Genomic DNA, 20,883 nt, shown 5'->3' with positions numbered 1-20,883 from the left:
ATGATGTTTTCATCTGATTGTCAAACAATCACTTAATAAAGGTACTTCTGTAGGCTACCCGTGCACATTCGTCCACTCACAAAATTATGTCAGCGTCCAAACCTCAACAGTGCACTGTGCACCCGCAATTTCACGACTGGAAAGAGACATCTGTTACAAAACACTTACGTGTACTGTAATGATATTCTGCGATCGTCATTAGGCCTACACTTGTAGCCTGAATTGATGGATCCACTGTTGGTCTCTGCCTTGTCCAGGAGCATCTCGTTCACTCATCTCCTCTATACCTTGACAAAATGTAAGTGTTTTCAACAAACCATAACGCAATTTGGAGGGTATACCACACAGTTTCCGTTTCAATTTCGTTTCAACTATTAAAAAATAATCCCGGTTTTGTCACGACTCAGGATATGGCAGGTTCCTGGATCTTCCCGGGGTTCTCGGGAAGCCGGGGTCGGCTGGGGAGAAGCGCCGCTGGTAGCGGGGTTACTGAGAGTCTGGGGGGTTACAGTTGTGGCTTGCTGCCTAGTAGATAATCCGCAGAATTGCTCCAGCAATGGAGTGAAAGTGTGGTCATGGCGTCCCGCCAAGGTCTGGAGTCCTTCCATAAGGTTTTGAAGTAACTCCTCGTGTCTTCCAACGAGGGCTCCTTGGAAGGAGACAGAGTTGCGGAGCTGGTCGATGTCTGCTGGGTCAGTTATGGCCAGTTCGTACTATCACAACTCAGGAAATTACCCAGATACAGACACAGGAGGTGGAAAGTTTGGTTCTCAGAATATTTATTATAAACAAAGGGGCAGGAAAAGGGCAGGTTGGGGGCAGGCAGAGGTTCATAATCCAAGGCACAGTCAATCAGGGACAAAACGGCAGGTAGACTCAGGACAGGCAGAAAGGTCGGAACCTGGAAGACTACAATACAAGAACTAGAGAAACGGCTAAAGACGCTGGTAAGACCTGACAAAACAAGACGCACTGGCAACAGACAAACAGAAAATGCAGGTATAAATACACAGGGGATAATGTGGAAAATGGGAGACACCTGGTGAGGGGTGGAGACAAGCACACGACAGGTGAAACAGATCATGGTGTGACAGGTTTTCGATTTCGGTTTTTATTATTTTCTTTTAACATTAAATGTATAATTAAATAATGACAAAAGTATTTTTTATGGAAATTCCAAAGCCAAAAATAGTGAACATTCAATTGCCAAAACATTGAAAATATTCCATTGTCTCTGTCAGATCCACATTAGTTGAAAAAATATTTCAGTTGTGTATATTACTTAGTTTAGCTTGCGACGTTTCATTATTTTTAAAGTAGCTCTCATGCTAGAAAAGGTTGGAGACTCCTGATCTAACCTAAAGTAGCAGGTGTGAAAGTGTATCCGTCTCTGTTCGAGCTGTAAAGAACAGGCACATTTGATTATGGTCATAGGAGTTAATTACCATGTTCCTACCCTGAACTAGGTTGAATATTTGCTTAATGAAAACTACAACTCCCTTCAGTCCAACGTTCCACATAGTGGAAAAGGTTAACCTAGGATCCCCAATGACCATAAAATACATGCACGTTGGTTCAGCCCACTATCTAGAGCACCTCACATACACCCTTGACTAACTACACTATAGATGTGCTCCCATTATGAATTATCCAAATACAGGGGTAGGAGAGGGGATTATGTCAGAGGAGGAGACTGTCCTCACAGCATTGTCAGACGTCAGACTGCAGTCACCTTGTGCTTGTTTCACCTTTGAAAGGAGGGGACAAGGCCCAGGGGCAGGGTGAATGGCCACAGCAGAGTTTTGATTCAAGTGCTGTTCTGAAGATCTCAATCTCTGTCTCATCCCTCATATTTCTTCTCTCTTCCCTTCTTCTCTCACCCTGCACTCTTTTTGTCTCTCCCTCTTGCCCACGTCATCCCTCAGTGCCCATCCTTACAGCGCCTGCAGACTGTGTGTGTAACCACAGAGGTAGTCAGAGAACAGTTAACCGTCACTGTACTGTGTGTGTGTCTAATATAAACACAATTGGAGACGTTCGTCTGTCAGCAATCATACCGCCCAGAAACTGGCACAGGAGCTATCAGTGATCTACTGTACTCTCTCACACACACACACACACACACACACACACACACACACACACACACACACACACACACACACACACACACACACACACACACACACACACACACACACACACACACACACACACACACACACACACACACACACACACACACACAGTGATTCAACACACACACGTACACACACTCACACGTGGATGTTTCGGGGAGACATGCAGGTCTTTGAGATGTACTTTTGAACTCTCTCTGTCAGTCACGGTGCTTTAGCACATATCAGCCATGATGTCTTGTAATTGATGTCATTACCAGCCCACAGCTATTCTCACACAGCACACAAACATGATAGAATGGGACTGAACGACAGCACACAAACATGATAGAATGGGACTGAACGACAGCACACAAACATGATAGAATGGGACTGAACGACAGCACACAAACATGGTAGAATGGGACTGAACAACAGCACACAAACATGGTAGAATGGGACTGAACAACAGCACACAATGAAACCACATCTGATAGGGCACAATCTATGTCCTCTTCATCGACAGATCTCTTGCCCTGTCCCTCTCTGCCTCTTTCTCTATCTCTTCCTCCCTTTCTCCCTTCACCTCTTCTTTCTTCAATCTCTCTCTCCCTCTCTCTCTCTCTCCCTGTCTTTTCCTTTCTCACTCTTTCTTTGCAAACTCACACAGATAACCAGAGGAGTCTTTGCTGGGCTATGACTGTCAGCACCTATCAGATGTTAACTCACCCTTATGGAAAAACCACATGGATTTCACCGGATTTAATGTGAAGTTAATGTGAGAACATGTGAGAACATGTGAAGCAACATGTGATAACATAAAACTACACGTGACAACATGTGAGCCCCTGTGAGAACATGATCTAATGTGACATTTATGTGAAATAAATGTGACAACATGGGGATGCACAATATCAACATGTGATACTATGACACTACACATGTGACAACATTTGAACACGTGAAAGTCCAGGTGTCAAATATAATTTAGAAGAAAAAGAAATAATATAATAAAAATATAATCATATTTTGAAATGTATGATTTACATTATTTCAATTTAAACAGTCATGGTCCCCTGCAGATTTGGTCTATTTCCTGGTTTGTTCCAGGGATGTCCCCAATGACGTTTTTAGAATGCTGTGTCATTGTCCTCTGGAGGTTTTTGTCTAGTTGCAGTGAAAATACGGTAAATCTACAACTAGTCAGGTGTTAATGAACAGTATGCTGATTACTTGGGAGTCAACCTCACAATCTCTTGGCTGCTAGCTACCTAAAGTTCATGCTGCACCAACAGGTCTGTAGACATAATGGAGATTGTCAAGAATACATTTCTGCACTCTGCCTAAAGTTGCAGTAAACATTAAGTAAATATATATAGCTTGAAGGTGTTATTTCTATAAAATGATAGTAAGCTGCTGTATTCTGATTTCAATTACTGCAAAATCTTGTACTGTGACTCAGCCTTCAATTGGACTTGAACATAACCTATTGGCCGTTAACAATCTGAAATGTCTTGATAGAGTCCAGCTACACCACCAGATCTGTGAGCGTGAAAAAGATATGGCCACAGACCTTTTGGCAAGAATGCTAGTAAAACTAGCAGTGGTCAGTTACACCTAACATAGAGTATACATTACTTATTTGAGGATTTGAATGTGCAACCTCTTGGTTGGGAGTGCATTGATGTTTCTGCAGTGCTACAAAGTTCATACTAATTGCTTGGAACCTACTCTAAATTAACATACTCTCCAAAAATAAGGGTATGGTTAGGGTACACTACAGTGTTGTTACCTGGGGTACAAAAAGGTCAAAGGTACACTTCAAAGGTACACATATGAACTCACATGGTACAGTTTGGTACCTTGTGGGTATAATGGGACATTTTTCTACCCAATGCTTTGAATATAAGGTACTTTATCAGAAGTATGTGCTTTTTCAAACCATGTGTTGCAAAACGCGAGATCCCACTGATTTCGCCGTCGCTCTGGTGCTTTATTTGATTCCAAGCTGCTTTAACACAGGACGTCTACTAGGCACCGTACATACAAATATAGTTAGGATTAAGCATGATATAAAATGCGAACCTGGTGTTCTGATTATAGGCTACTAAAGCTAACAAGTTTTTTTTGAAAAAAGTGTTTTATGATAACAATACAGGAAAAAGAATATTGGATATTCTGCTATTATTGCTGACCAGCAGATGTCACTAATGTGCATTGTGAACAGATAATGAAGCTCTTGAGTAATTAACAATTTTTTGCACAATTTGTGAAAGCACCGAAGCCTTCAGAAAGCCTCAGTCTCCCATCACTAACAATCATCACTGCCTTTTGATAGGTGGGGTCAATGTACTGGTGGGGCTCATTAGCATATTTGGATGCGTGAACAAATATATATTGTATGTGTATTTGTGCCAACCGTCAGCAAAAGTTTTGTAGCAGTTTAAATGTTTGATTGTTATGCCGATGCAAGTAGAGCACTTCTTTTGATGCTGTTTGTCCTGCAAAAGTTACAAGAGAACGTGTCAGTAATGAGCTGCACTGTGAAGCGGTTATTGTGCATTAAACAGTAATGTAGCACTTTTCTGCAGTCAAATGACCAAATAACCCTCTAGTGTCCTCAAGGGTGGAAGGTTATTAATATGAATATACTGTTATTTTTTTACCCCGAAAATCAAGTGTTTCTATGTCAAACGGTTTGTTATATTTCAGTTTTCTCTAATGTTTGTACACACCTACTCATTCAAAGGTTTTTCTTTATTTTTACTATTTTCTACATTGTAGAATAATAGTGAAGACATCAAAACCATGAAATAACACATATGGAATCATGTAGTAACCAAAAAAGTGTTAAACAAATAAAAATATTTTTCTTCAAATAGCCACCCTTTGCCTTGATGACAGCTTTGCACACTCTTGGCATTCTCTCAACCAGCTTCATGAGGTAGTAATCTGGAATGCATTTCAATTAACAGGTGTGCCTTGTTAAAAGTAAATTTGTGGAATTTTTGAGCCAATAAGTTGTGTTGCGACAAGGTAGCGGTTGTGTACAGAGGAAAGCCCTATTTGGTAAAACACTTCAATGAGTAGATGTGTACAAACTTTTGACTTGTACTGTAAGTATTCAGACCCTTTACTCAGTACTTTGTTGAAGCACGTTTGGCAGAAATTACAGCCTTGAGTCTTCTTGGGTATGACGCTACAAGCTTGGCACACCTGTATCTGGGGAGGTTCTCCCATTCTTCTCTGCAGATCCTCTCAAGCTCTGTCAGGTTGGATGGGGAGCGTCGCTGCACAGCTATTTTAAGGTATATCCAGAGATGTTCGATCGGGTTCAAGTCCGGGCTCGGTCTGGGCCAATCAAGTTGTAGAAACATATCATGGATGATCAATGGAAACAGGATGCACGTGAGCTCAATTTCGAGTCTCATAGCAAAGGGTCTGAATACTTATGTAAAAAAGGTATTTCTGTTTTCTATTTTTCATATATTTGCAAAAATGTCTACAAAACTGTTTTCACTTTGTCATTATGGGGTATTGTGTGTTGATTGATAAGGAACATTTTGTATTCAATCAATTTTAGAATAAGGCTGTAACTTTACAAAATGTGGAAGAAGTCAAGGTGTCTGAATACTTTCTGAATGCACTGTATTTGTGTATTTTTTCGTAAGGGCAAGTGGAGAGAGGGAGAGGGAGGGAGGGAGCGAGGGGTGCATACCTGGTCCTCTAGCCCTCAGGTGAGCTGTCAGTCACAGCATATTACAGTCCTGAGACTTCACAGAGAAACAGCAACCTCCACCCCAGATTAACCATGTTCATGTGCTTCATTGCAATGAGCCATATTAGTCATAAACACTGAGTAGTTTTAACAATAGTAGCAACACGCGTGCCACGCCCACCTCAGGATCTGTCTTTTTCAGTCATCTATTTCCTGTGTTTGAGGGGTGCAAAATCCCCTTGTCACTTAAATCTTGCTGGATTTATTGCTTCAATTTTACTCCTATGACTTTTTTATACTGTACTCTTGCTTGTGACTGTCGCTTTTCCCCGTTAACGTTTCGATCGCAGAAATGTTTGTCATGATTTCCTGTCAAACATACCCTGGTAATGGATGAAATGGCCTAGTGGAATATATTGTCTTTCCATTTCATCTATAAGAACACTAAAACTCCATCGGGCATTTAACGCATCATCTCAACACCTAGAACTACATCACAAGAAAGAGAAGAAAGATACCTTTATTTTGATCAGTGGCATGTATTCATGGATCCCAAGGAAAGCAGGCTTCCCCATATATATGACCAATAAAAAAATATAAATAATGTATCTTTCATCTCTCTGTTTTAAAAATGTTCTATGAATTTGCAAGTGGCTGAATCTCACCGGTGAATTCATCCAAGCGAGGGAAACAGCGCCCCTCTGTCTCAGTATGTATAGACCATGTATCTGATGCTATCTGGAACAAAAGAGTGTGACATTTTTCCGCTGTAGCATTTGATTGATTGATGCCAGCAAGCATTTGGCCTCCCTTGAGCTCCACTGTGGGATGTCCTGGCGCAGAAAAACGCCCTCCAAGGGAGGCCAGTTTGGATATGGCTTCATTCCAATGAAATCACATCCTAAGCAAAACATCATCATTGTCAGACAGACATGTTTGTTACTGGTCTACTTGTGTTGATGTCCTGCAGTAGCAAGCTAGCTTGCTAAATCAGCCCTTTCCTAAGCCATGGATGGAGATGAATTCTTTGTACAAGCCAATGATTATGACGGCGATTCTGATCTAACCATGAATTCCTATATTGTGCCACTGGCCTGAGATGATTGAAGTTCAATATGTAGCCTAGATGCAGCCTAGTAAGCACACTTTAACTAGCTAACTAACTTAGCTGGTTCATGCAAGGAAGTTAGGCTAGCAAGCATTTGCTCTTTTAGTATTTCTCCAGTAAGTTTCCTGAAGGAGAAAGCCTCCCCTTCTATGTCAAAGATAATAAAACAAATATACTACAGTAATGTCAGTAACATTAGGGTAAATACTACATAATGGTCTACACAGTCTGCAAAAACACTACAGTAAATACTATAGTATATACTAAAGTTATTTTACTACAGCATTTATACATAGTTAACTGTAGATGCTGCAGTATACTACAGTAAATAATATAGTAAATACTACAGTAAAGAATACTACAGTAAAGTAAAGTATTTTTACCATAACATACTATCGTATTTTTTCTATGTGAGATAGTCTGTCTCTGGGAACACAGGCAGTGAGTTAGTACCATCTCACTGCAGCAGGAGGAATGTAGCGAAGACAAACAGGACCAGGGCCTGGCTGGGGGTCACGGACGCTCCCCTCCTTCCCTCCTCACACCCACAGGCGGGGTAATAAATACAGGGCAGAAGCTTCTCCTGACAGCACTAATCCTGAGAGAAGAGGAGGGAGGAGGGAGAAGAGAGAGACAATAATACTCAGTTGGATAAATCACACAGATCAGTGACCAGGCTTCTGCCTTACAGTGAGAGGAATTAAGTCATAACGTCTTCAGAGTAATGATCTTTCATCATGCAATCATCAAACACAGGAAAGGAGCAGTGATATAGTGATAGAGTTTGATATATGAGTATTTCTCCAGTGTCATGCTGCTGATGAGACAGGCGATGACACAGGCCACTAGAATGGATCTGTAAATCACTGACTGGTTGTGTTTTATTGGGCACGGAGGAGAGAAGAGCAGGCTGGAGGATGTTCCTTTCTCCCATACTGTATTCACTTTACACTAGCATCGCCCCAAGACTACCCATACTTTAGAGTGGAGAGCACTCAGCACTGTGTATAGAACACAATACAAAGTTGGAAGAGTTCACTTGCTTTGTGTTTGTATTTCTGGCATCCCTGTTTCCAACTTCATAGTGTTAGTTAGTTAGTTTTAGTTTTTCATAGTGTTAGTTAGTTAGTTTTAGTTATTCATAGTGTTCCTCTCCAAATACTGATAGCAAACTAAAAGCAACCCTTGTTTGTCCGATAATACGATGTGCTGTCACTCCCAAGTAGACAGGTCCAGACCAAATAGGATCAGTTCACAGTTTCAGGTAAAGGCAAGAAAAGTGTAAACTATGCATTCAAAATAAATAAGTAGATAGTTGTACAATCGCTTTGGTACAATTATTACAAGTATGTGGTACATTTTCACAACTCTTAGTACAAAACTCAAAACAGATAATCAAAAAGCCAGTTGTTGAAAAACAAAATCATATAGTCACTTTTTCACCAAACTTAATCAGTGCTTCATGTAGAAAAACATGTTTCACATTGCAATACATGGTCATATAAAGTCATTGCCTTTCACAATGCAATGCTCACGTTACTTTTGATATCATTCTCTTCTCATTTGTTAAAATGCATTTCGCTATTACCTAATCTGACTGATAATCACTAAACCGTTTGATATGAACCTAGAGATTTTAAACAGGTTTGTCTAGTACAGATTTTGAGAACTTCATAATGAGAATGTATGTCTGTAAAGAAGAAAAAGATAAAGTATGATGTATACTGTATACTGTATTATAAATTGGGTGGTTTGAGCCCTGAATTCTGGTATAGCAAACCGTATACCACGTTTAACGTTTAATTTTTCTGCTGTAATTACGTTGGTAACCAGTTTACAATAGCAATAAGACTCCTCAGGGGTTTGTGATATATGGCCAATATACCACGGCTAAGGGCTGTGTCCAGGCACTCCGCGTTGCATCGTGCTCAAGAACAGCCCTGAGCCGTGGTATATTGGCCATATTCTACACCCCCCATGGCCTTATTGCTTAAATGTACTATTATGATTATAACTATTATGACTTTACTTCACAGTAAGTTTTTAAATATCTGCATGTAACAAATGTAAATACAGTAAACATGTACCCAAAATAAAATTGCTGGGGTGGGGTTCACACTGCTTTACTAAAACTGCATTGGCCAATACAGTACTGTAGTACCGTAATATATGCCATTTACGTAGCAGACAACAGGTTTTTCCCCAGTTGCATGAACAATGAGGACATTTACTGCGATGTCTATGAGAACCTATAATCAAATGTTCAAAACAGGCTTGATGCAAACTAGTGCCTGCTAAACATTGTTTCTTTTGTCAATTTAATTTGTTTCATTTAATTACAGTACATCTGTAATTAAATGAAGTATGTGGAACATTTTCACAACTCTTAGTACAACACTCCAAACTGGTCACACTTGTTACACAGCTAGTCTATTATTCAAAACCTGTCATTGTGCATTCATTTGGATTGTAAACATCTCTCACCACACAAACATTGATTCAAAATATAAGTTTACTGTGAAATGTAATGGGAACATTGGTTTAATTCTTGTCAATAGGGGTGCGCTGTTTTCACTTTGGAAAAAATTGTGCCCAAATTAAACGGCCTCGTACTCTGTTCTAGATCATACAATATGCATATTATTATTACCATTTGGATAGAGAACACTCTGAAGTTTCTAAAACTGTTTGAATTATATCTGTGAGTAAAACAGAACTCATTTGGCAGCAAACTTCCATACAGGAAGTGAAAAATCTGAAAACGAGGCTCTGTTTCAGGGCCTGCCTATTCAACTGGCTTTTATTTATCGATATGTATGCACTTCATACACCTTCCGCTAGATGTCAACAGGCAGTGGAAGGTTGAATGGGGTGTCTAGCTTGATCTGAGGCCTAATAAGAGCTTTTGGAGTGGCAGGTCCGGTATTTTGTTTGTTTTCGACGGCGTGCGGGGGACATCGACATTGTCTTCTGAAGAGCGTTCGGTATACACGGCGAATTGCTCCGGCTCTGATTTTATTTGATACATATGAGAAAAACATCATAAAGTAGGATTTTTCAACCGAGTTTGATCAGTTTATTCAACGTTTATTGGGAATTTTGGAATTTTTCGTTCCATGCGTCAAGAGATGATGGAAACGTGAGCTCGACATGGCTAGCCAAAGTTGCTAATTCGACAGAAGAAATGGACATTCTAAAACCAAACAACGATTTATTCTGGACCTAGGACTCCTTGCACAACATTCTGATGGAAGAACAGCAAAGTAAGACAACATTTATGATGTTATTTTGTATTTCTGTGTAATATGTTGACTCCTATTCTCCGCCGTGTTGGTGAGCGCTGTCTCACAATAACGCATGCTGTATGTTGTGGTAAAGTTATTTTAAAAAATCGGACATTCTGGTGAATCGTTGCTACGTATTCACAATGTATAACCACGATTTGCAGCTCTAAATATGCACATTTTCGAACAAAACATAAATGTATTGTATAACATGATGTTATAAGACTGTCATCTGATGAAGTTGTTCAAGGTTAGTGATTAATTTAATCTCTATTTTGTCGGTTTTGTGCAAGCTATTTTGGCGGGTAGTAAATTGCGTTGTGTGTTTGGCTACTGTAGTGAGCTAATAGAAATATATATTGTGTTTTCGCTGTAAAACACTTAAAAAATCGGAAATATTGGCTGGATTCACAAGATGTTTATCTTTCATTTGCTGTACACCATGTATTTTTCATAAATGTTTTATGATGAGTATTTATGTATTTCACGTTGCTCTCTGTAATTATTCTGGCTGCTTTGGTGCTATTTGTGATGGTGGCTGCAATGTAAAACCAGGATTTGTAGCTATAAATATGCACATTTTCGAACAAAACATAAATGTATTGTATAACATGATGTTATAAGACTGTCATCTGATGAAGTTATTCAAGGTTAGTGATTAATTTTATCTCTATTTGTGGGTTTTGTGAAGGCTACCTATGCGGTGGAAACATGGTGAAAATATGCCGTTGTGTGTTTGGCTATTGTGATTAGCTAATATAAATACATATTGTGTTTTCGCTGTAAAACATTTTAAAAATCGGAAATGATGGCTGGATTCACAAGATGTTTATCTTTCATTTGCTGTATTGGACTTGTGATTTCATGAAATTATATTATATGATATCCCTGTCCCGTTAGGCTAGGCTACGCTAGTCAGCTTTTTTGATGAGGAGGATCCCGGATCCGGGAGAGAGAAGCGGTAGAGGTTTAATCCCTAAAACATAATGATATGTTTTAAAAGTAGTAATTTTAACTACCAGTTAATCCAATAGCAAACAATGCAAGCTATGTGTTTCAAATCGCCCTTGGAAGTTCTGAAAGTAACATGCTACAGTACTGTAAATTACACAGTTTTCACATTAGGCAATACACTTACATTACCCAACAAAATGTACCAAAAATCTAGAATTTCAATAATATCCAATGTGTATTCAAAGGTGTGATCAATAAAGACATCCTCTACAATCATTAATTATGAAAAATATATATATACTTTTCAGAAATAACTGTAACATAGGTGTATTGTCTGTAATCAAATGTAAGAAATAAATGAAACAAATTAAATGAATGAAAATAAAACATCATATTTAGCACTCATTCATTTGCATCAAGCCTGCCTTGAGCATTAGGCCATAAATTCTCAGCCACATCACAGCGAATGTCCTCATTGTTCATGCACAGCGGGAAAAACCTTTTGGCATAGCGAGTCCAAGCTTGACGTTGTTGTGCATTGACGTCTTAGCATGCCTCATCCATGGCCAAAAGGAGGGTGGCACGCTCATGGGGATCATACACCTTCCACCTCCATGCTGAAAATAAATCCTCAATAGGGTTGAGAAAAGGAGAGTATGTGGGCAGGTAAAGTGTCACGAATCGGGGAAGGGCCCAAAACCATGCCTGAACCACCTCTGCAAGGTGGAACCTGACATTGTCCCACACAATGACACATTGACACATGCATTTGGAGAGAATTGACTTTTTTCACATTTTGCATTGTTACCCATATCTATGTACACACTATACCCCATAATGACAAAGCAAAAAGAGGTTTCGAATTTTTTTGCACATTTATAAAATAAAAAAAATGAAATATCACATTTACATTTAAGTATTCAGACCCTTTAATCAGTACTTTGTTGAAGCACCTTTGGCAGCGATTACAGCCTTGAGCCTTCTTGGGTGTGACGCTACAAGCTTGGAACACGTGTATTTGGGGAGTTTCTCCCATTATTCTCTGCAGATCCTCTCAAGCTCGGTCAGGTTGGATGGGGAGTGTCGCCTCACAGCTATTTTCAGGTCTCTCCAGAAATGTTTGATCGTGTTCAAGTCTGGGCTCTGGCTGGGCTACTCAAGGATATTCAGAGACTTGTCCCGAAGCCACTCCTGCATTGTCTTGGCTGTGTGCTTAGGGTCATTGTCCTGTTGGAAGGTGAACCTTCACCACAGTCTGAGGTCCTGAGCGCTCTGGAGCAGGTTTCATCAAGTATCTCTCTGTACTTTTCACCGTTCATCTTTCCCTCGATCCTGACTAGTCTCCCAGTCCCTGCTGCAGAAAAACATCCCCACAGCATGATGCTGCCACCACCATGCTTTACAGTAGGGATGGTGCCAGGTTTCCTCCAAACATGATGCTTGGCATTCAGGCCAAAGAGTTCTATCTTGGTTTCATCAGACCATAGAATCTTGTTTCTCATTGTTTTAGGGTCCTTTACGTGCCTTTTGGCAAACTCCAAGCGGGCTGTCATTTGCCTTTGCCTGAGGAGTGGCTTCCGTCTGGCCGCTCTACCATAAAGGCCTGATAGGTGGAGTGCTGCAGAGATGGTTGTCCTTCTGGATGGTTCTCCCATCTACACAGAGGAACTCTTTAGCTCTGTCAGAGTGACCATCGAGTTCTTGGTCACCTCCCTGACCAAGGCCCTTCTCCCCCGATTGCTTAGTGTGGCCGGGCTCTGACATGCACTCTCGACTGTGGAACCTTATATTGACAGGTGTGTGCCTTTCCAAATCATGTCCAATCAATTTACTTTATCACTTAAGTTGTAGAAACATCTCAAGGGAATCAACGGAAACAGGGTGCACCTGAGTTCAATTTCGAGTCTCATAGCAAAGGGTTTGATTAGTTATGTAATAAATGTATTTTACCTTTATTTAACTTGGCAAGTCAATTAGGAACAAATTCTTATTTTCAATGACGGCCTAGGAACAGTGGGTTAACTGCCTTGTTCGGGGTTCAGAACGACAGATTTGTACCTTGTCAGCTCAGCGATTCGATCTTACAACCTTTCGATTACTAGTCCAACGCTCTAACCACTAGGCTAGGTATGTCTGTTTTCTATCTTTTTATACATTTGCAAAATGACAAAAAAAACTATTTTCACTTCGTCATTATGGGGTATTGTGTGTAGATTGATGAGGATTTTAATTGATTTAATCAATTTTAGTATTAGACCGTAACGTAACAAAATGTGGAAAAAGTGAACAGGTCTGAATTCTTTCCGAATGCGCTGTAAGTGACCTCGTCACCTTGACAAGCCTGCTCAATTTCATTGAGAAACACAATGAGGTAGGCAGCGTTGTAGGATCCAAGTAATGGCCTACGTCCTACCATACCATCTTCAGAGATAGCTGTCCAGGCACTTGAACAGTCACCCATTGGCCGATGATGTTCAGCCCATGGCAACGGGTTTTGGGCAGGTTGAAGCCCGATTCATCAACAAAGATATTTTTGTGAAGGGTCACAGCATCAAGCACCTTCACCCTCTAGATATATATATTTTGGTTTATTCTTTTCACGGTGTGGATCCAATATGATATTGTGAAGTAGCATGTTCATCAAGTAGTAACAGTAATACAGTATGTAGTGCAGTACCTGAACATACTCGGCCCGCAGTTGTTTCACCCGGTTGTTGTTTCTCTCAAAGGCACCAGGTAAATGTGTTTCATAGATACCTGGTGCCTCTTCAAAAGGTGGGCGATTGTTGGTAGGCTGATGGATGCCACACTGGCAAAGGTATCATTGTTCTCCTCAATGGCCTGCTTTATTTCAGGCAGCTGTATGTCATTCCTGGCCCTCACCATTTCCACCACTGCCCAGTCCTGCTGGTTGGTCAGCACACGGCCACCACCATGTGTTCTTCTGTCAATTCTGAGGGTAGAACAGAATATACTGTCAATAGATAATACTGTAAGAATACTGTAACATGTTTTGTGAATTTACATGCATTACAATATGTAATTTACTGTAAATGTAATGGTAAAGCATAGTGCATATCCTGCAGATTTACCAGTTTTCTTGCCGAAATGTTCTCATGATGGAATTGACAGTTGATCTTTTCAGATTGGGTTGAACTAATCTGGCAGTTTCTGCCATGGTAAGGCGTCTGATTACCACATGATCAACGACGATGGCCCATTATTCATTAGACACAACAGTTCCCTGCTGTCTGCCTCCCTCTCTCTGATGTCCACCTCTTTGACGGGGCCCATACCCACATCTTTCTTCTTTGACGGAGGCCCATGCCCACCTCTTTGACCTCTTTGATGGGGCCCATGCCCACCTCTTTGACCTCTCTGATGGGGCCCATGCCCAACTCTTTTTATCTCTCTGATGAGGCCCATGCCCACCTCTTTGACCTCTTTGATGGGGCCCATGCCCACCTCTTTGACCTCTTTGATGGGGCCCATGCCCACCTCTTTGACCTCTTTGATGGGGTCCATGCCCTTCTCTTTGATGGAGGCCCATGCCCACCTCTTTGACCTCTTTGATGGGGCCCATGCCCTTCTCTTTGATGGGGCCCATGCCCACCTCTTTGACCTCTTTGATGGGGCCCATGCCCTTCTCTTTGATGGGGCCCATGCCCACCTCTTTGACCTCTTTGATGGGGCCCATGCCCACCTCTTTGACCTCTTTGATGGGGCCCATGCCCACCTCTTTGACCTCTTTGATGGGGCCCATGCCCACCTCTTTGACCTCTTTGATGGGGCCCATGCCCACCTCTTTGACCTCTCTGATGGGGCCCATGCCCACCTCTTTGACCTCTTTGATGGGGCCCATGCCCACCTCTTTGACCTCTTTGATGGGGCCCATGCCCACCTCTTTGACCTCTCTGATGGGGCCCATGCCCACCTCTTTGACCTCTTTGATGGGGCCCATGCCCACCTCTTTGACCTCTCTGATGGGGCCCATGCCCACCTCTTTGACCTCTTTGATGGGGCCCATGCCCACCTCTTTGATCTCTCTGATGGGGCCCATGCCCACCCCTTTGACCTCTTTGATGGGGCCCTTTGTTCTTGAGCTCTTTGATTTCTTCCTCTCTCTTGCGTCTATCCTGCTCCATGTTGAAAAAAATTGCAAGCATCTCACACACCCCCTTTTTATATGGTGACCAATTGTGGTTACCACTATGTGAAATCAATTAGAAATAACGAGCAGTCATTATGAATGGTTATGAATGGTTATTATGAATGGTCTTACATGTAATTTAGATGTTTATACTTTACAAACACACATTTTATTACTATAGTTCTCAAAATACATATATAGTAGACAAACCAGTTTACAAGCTATAGGTTTACCAAACAGTTAAGTAATTAACCATTAAGCACAGTTTGATTAGTGTAAGTGATGGTCAAATGTATTTAAAGAAATGAGAAGAGAATCATATGAAAAGTATTGTGAGCATTGCATTGTGAAAGGCAATTACTTTATTTGAAATGTATTTCTAGATTAAACACATTAGATTTGGTGAAAAAAATACTGTGTGATTTTGTGTGTTGTACTTAGTCAATTGAACATTTGCTTAAAGTTTAGAAAAAAACTAACTTTTTGATGATCTGTTTTGAGTTTTGTACTAAGAATTGTGACATTTTACAACATACTTCTGAAAATAGTACCAAAGCAATAAAAAAAAATGTATTTTTTGCATCAATGCTTGTGAAAGATGTCTTTAATGATCACACATTTGATCACACATGGGTTAGAAATTATGTACATTTGATGTTCAGTCAATTTTAATGGGTGGTGCAAATGTGCTGCCTAATGTCAAAAGAGTGTAATGTACTGTAATTTACAATACTGCAGCATTTCACATTCAAAGAACAATTTCATTGTTTGCTATTGGATTAACTGGTTGTTAAAATAACTACATTGAAAAGATATCATTATGTTGTTTTTTAATTATTAAACCAATGTACTCATTACATTTCACAGTAAACTTATATTTAGGATCAATGGTTGTGTGTTGATAGACGTCTCTAAATAAAGTCAATGCACAATGAAAGGTTTTGAATGTAAGACTGGCTGCATTGCATTACAAGTGTTACCAGTTGGTAGTTTTGAAAATTCTCCACACCAAGTAGTGCCAAAGCGATCAAAAACTGTAAATCATAAGTGATTTCCATAAGAGTATGTATTATTAATACCTGCTGGCAGCTATGAGTGTACATGTGTGCGCATGTCTGTGTTTGTGTGTACATGCATGGGTGTGTGAGTCTGTATGTGTCTGTGTGTGGGCATGCATACATTGGTGTGTGTGTGTGTGTGTGTGTGTGTGTGTGTGTGTGTGTGTGTGTGTGTGTGTGTGTGTGTGTGTGTGTGTGTGTGTGTGTGTGTGTGTGTGTGTGTGTGTGTGTGTGTGTGTGTGTGTGTGTGTGTGTGTGTGTGTGTGTGTGTGTGCATTGCTGTGTGTTTGTGTTTGTGTGTGCGCTTCTCTGGGATTCCTCTCTGGCAGAGTTCATGCAGCAATGAGCAGTCACATAAGAAAAGGAGGAGCTCACACACACCTCACATTAAGAAAGTTACAGCCTCCAGGAACTCATATTGTTACCAAACTACCATGGCATGGTTGGTACGGGTGGGGAGAGAGAGATATGGGAGAAAGACGGAGAACGTGTGAGAGAGAAGGGGCAAAAGATGGGGAGGGAGAGAGAGAGAGGGAGGCAGAGAAAGGAGATATTAAGGAAATGGAAAGTGAAAGAATGAGAGTTGGTGAGAGGTGGGTTTTGGAGAAAAAGGGAGACAGAAAGAGACTAAAGAGTTTTAGTAGACTGTGTATATGTGCGTATACCCAGAAGTAGTGGGAATAGCTAGCAGGTCTCTCTTGTGCTTGACAGAGTTGTCAGAATGCATCACCCTGCTCCCTTCTGTTTTAGGAACGGAGGGCATGCATTCCTCTGTCAGAGAATGAAAGGGAGAGACCTTGGAGGTGTCTTCCACAGATGGACTGATAGAAAATATAGATAGACGGATGGATAGACGAATGGATGGACGGCCGGACGGATGGACGGACTGTCTGTATCTATCGATAGCAGCCAGGTCACCCCTGATACAAGTCAGTATTCGACGTCCATCCATGTCTGAGGACATCGGGAGATGACATGGAAACCATCCACTAGGGGCAACAGTGATCGCTGTTACCTTCAAGTAGCATCTGCCTCTGATTCCAAAGTTTGTTAGTTCGAATCCAGCAAGAGAAAGTTATTTTTGAGATTTTTGTTTTAAGCCTATCGTAAACCTTAACCCTTACCTTAACCATTCGGAGTTAATGCCTAACCTTAAGATTTCGGTGTTAATGCCTAAACTTAACCTTAAACACTTTGAAATTTGACATTCGCAACAACTTCAAAATTTGACGTTTGAGAAACATAGATGAATGTCTAATTCCGAAGTGAGACTGTGAGAGCTAGGTGATCATTTGAATTTAGGACACAAAGTTCGCTGCGACATTTTTTGCAGTATTACTTTAGTGCCTTGTTGTAAACAGGATGCATGTTTTGGTATATTTTTATTCTGTACAGGCTTCCTTCTTTTCACTCTGTCAATATGGTTAGTATTGTGGAGTAACTACTCAGTTTGCTTCTATCACAGCCATTATTAAACTCTGTAAAAAGTCACCATTGGCCTCATGGTGAAATCCCTGAGTGGTTTTCTTCTTCTCCGGCAACTGAGTTAGGAAGGACGCCTATATCTTTGCATTGACTGGCTGTATTAATGCACTATCCAAAGTGTAATGAATAATTTCAATAATGCTGAAAGGGATATTCAATGTCTGCTTTTTTAAATGTTCTACCCATCTAACGAATAGGTGAAAAACATAACTCTACTTTGACATTACGGGGTAACGGGTGTAGGCTAGTGACCAATAAAATCTAAATTTAATCCATTTGAAATTCAGGCTGTAACACATCAAAATGTGGAATAAGTCAAGGGGTGTGAATAATTTCTGAAGGCACTGTACATTACTACAAAGCTGCAAATGTACAGTATTTAGCACACAAAAAGATGACGATGACTTCCCTATGAGAACATGTCCATGTCTTTACTAGGACTTTCTAAAGCTACTCCTGTCTGTGATGTGTTGTGGAGTCTGTCCTGAGGCTAGGAGATATCATGTGCAGCACCGTGCCAGATTAGGGATGTATACTCATCCACCACTGCTCTGGGCCAAGTCACAGCACTACACAGACACACACGCACCATCAGTACAACTAATGCCAACCCCAAGATAATTATTCCCCTAAGTTATATACACTTATACATGTACACTTGTTCTCTCACCCCACCCATATCCAAGCCACCCTAACCAGGCCACATACAGAGACATGAGCAGACCCGCTTGCCACATCCCACTCCAACCTCCTGTGGGAAAAAGCCATTAACTGCCAAATGATTCAGTGTGTGTGTGTGTGTGTGTGTGTGTGCGTGTGTGTGTGTGCGTGCGTGCGTGCGCGTGTGTGCAAGTTGGAGCATATGCGTGTAAGCATGTCTGAATATTTGCATGAGTAGGTGTGTAGGTGAGATAAAGTTCACTTGATGACCTGTCCTTTAGTAAATATAATTTTATGATTTCAATCAATCTAAGTCATTTATAATTTAACTGCATCATCTATTGCCAAAGGGACTTCATTATAAACCACACCCTACAGGTTTCTGAATAGATTCCTTAATGTCAAATAAAAAGGTATTCAGTATTGATACAGTTTACATATGTCAAATACATTTTATAAATCTTTATATCCTATAGAGTACTCTGATTACAATTGATTGGGGATCAGGTTGGCAGTAGATATAGAAAACAGGTGACTGTGTGTTGAAACATCACTGCATTACCATGAGGTGTTCAGGATGTTTGCTGGGACAGTATCTAGTCATGACAGGTCAAGGCAGCACAACCAACATGAGTTATGGAATAAGACTGCTCTCTGTAACAGTTGTTACAGAGAGCTTGTTTGCGTGTTTCTATCAACTATGCAGGTAACAGGTTGCACAACATGAAGCTATCTGGCTACTCCTCTACGCTTAATGTAAATAAAAACATTGGCACTGCCTTTTACGGCTTTAGGGTGTGTGTGTGTGTGTGTGTGTGTGTGTGTGTGTGTGTGTGTGTGTGTGTGTGTGTGTGTGTGTGTGTGTGTGTGTGTGTGTGTGTGTGTGTGTGTGTGTGTGTGTGTGTGTGTGTGTGTGTGTGTGTGTGTGTGTGTGTGTGTGTGTGTGTGTGTGTGTGTGTGTGTGCGTGTGTGTGTGTGCGTGTGTGTGTGTGTACACATCTCCAGCGTGTCACTGTCAGAGAGAGCAGTTGGTCTACGTTAGCCTGTCTCCTGCCAAAAAGCTTGGAGCAACGTCTTGTCTCCTTGTTTACTGTACAATGTAAAAAAGATCAAACCAAAATATTGTACACGTTCACAAAACACACTCTTATGGTATGCCGTACAGAGAAAGACAAAGAATCAATCACTTTCAAAGGTAGATACCAGAATACTGACATAAAACAAACAACTCCTGATCAAGCGCACAAAGTTTCCACTGGGCACAGACATCAATTCAACATCTATTCCCCTATGCATACAGTGCCTTCAGAAAGTATTCACACCCCTTGACTTTTTCCAGATGTTGTTGTGTTACAGCCTGAATTTGAAATGGATTAAATTGAGAGAAAAAAATTGTCACTGGCCTAAACACAATACCCATAATGTTAAAGGGGAATTATATTTTTCTAAATTCTTACAAATTAAGAAAAATTAAAAGCTTGAGTCTTGAGTCAATAAGTATTCAACACCTTTGTTATTGCAGCCTAAATAAGTTCAGGAGTAAAAACGTACTGAACAAGTCAGATAATAAGTTGCATGGACTCACTGTGTACAATAATGGTGTTTAACATAATTTTTTTTAGGACTGACTCATCTCTGTACCCCACACATACAATTATATGTAAGGTCCCGCAGTCGAGCAGTGAATTTCAAACACAGATTCAATCACAAAGACCAGGGAGGTTATCCAATGCCTCACAAAGAAGGCCACCTATAGGTGATGGGTAAAACATTTTAAAAAGAAGACATTGAATACCCCTTTGAGCATGGTGAAGTCTTTAACTACACTTTGGATGGTGCATCAATACACCCAGTCACTACAAAGATACAGGCATCCTTCCTAACTCAGTTGGTGGACACAAAGGAAACCGCTCAGGGATTTCAACATGAGGTCAATGGTGACTTTAAGACAGTTACAGTTTAATGGCTGTAATAGGAGAAAACTGAGGATGGATCAACAACATTGTAATTACTCCACAATACTAACATAAATGACAGAGTGAAAAGAAGGAAGGCTGTACAGAATACAAATATTCCAAAACCTGCATCCTGTTTGCAACAAGGCACTAAAGATAATACTGCACAGAATGTGGCAAAGCAACTTTTTGTACTGAATACAAAGTGCTATGTTTGGGGCAAATCCAATAAAACACATTAGCGAGTACCACTCTCCATATTTTCAAGCATATTGGTGGCTGCACCATGTTATGGGTATGCTTGTAATCATTAAAGACTGGGGAGTTTTTCAGGATAATTGAAAGAAACACAATGGAGCTAATCACAGGCAAAATCCTAAAAGAAAAACCTGGT

This window comes from Salvelinus alpinus, chromosome 15, assembly GCF_045679555.1.
Source record: "Salvelinus alpinus chromosome 15, SLU_Salpinus.1, whole genome shotgun sequence".
In the NCBI taxonomy this organism is placed as follows: Eukaryota; Metazoa; Chordata; class Actinopteri; order Salmoniformes; family Salmonidae; genus Salvelinus; species Salvelinus alpinus.
Note: the sequence above shows the minus strand (reverse complement) of the source record.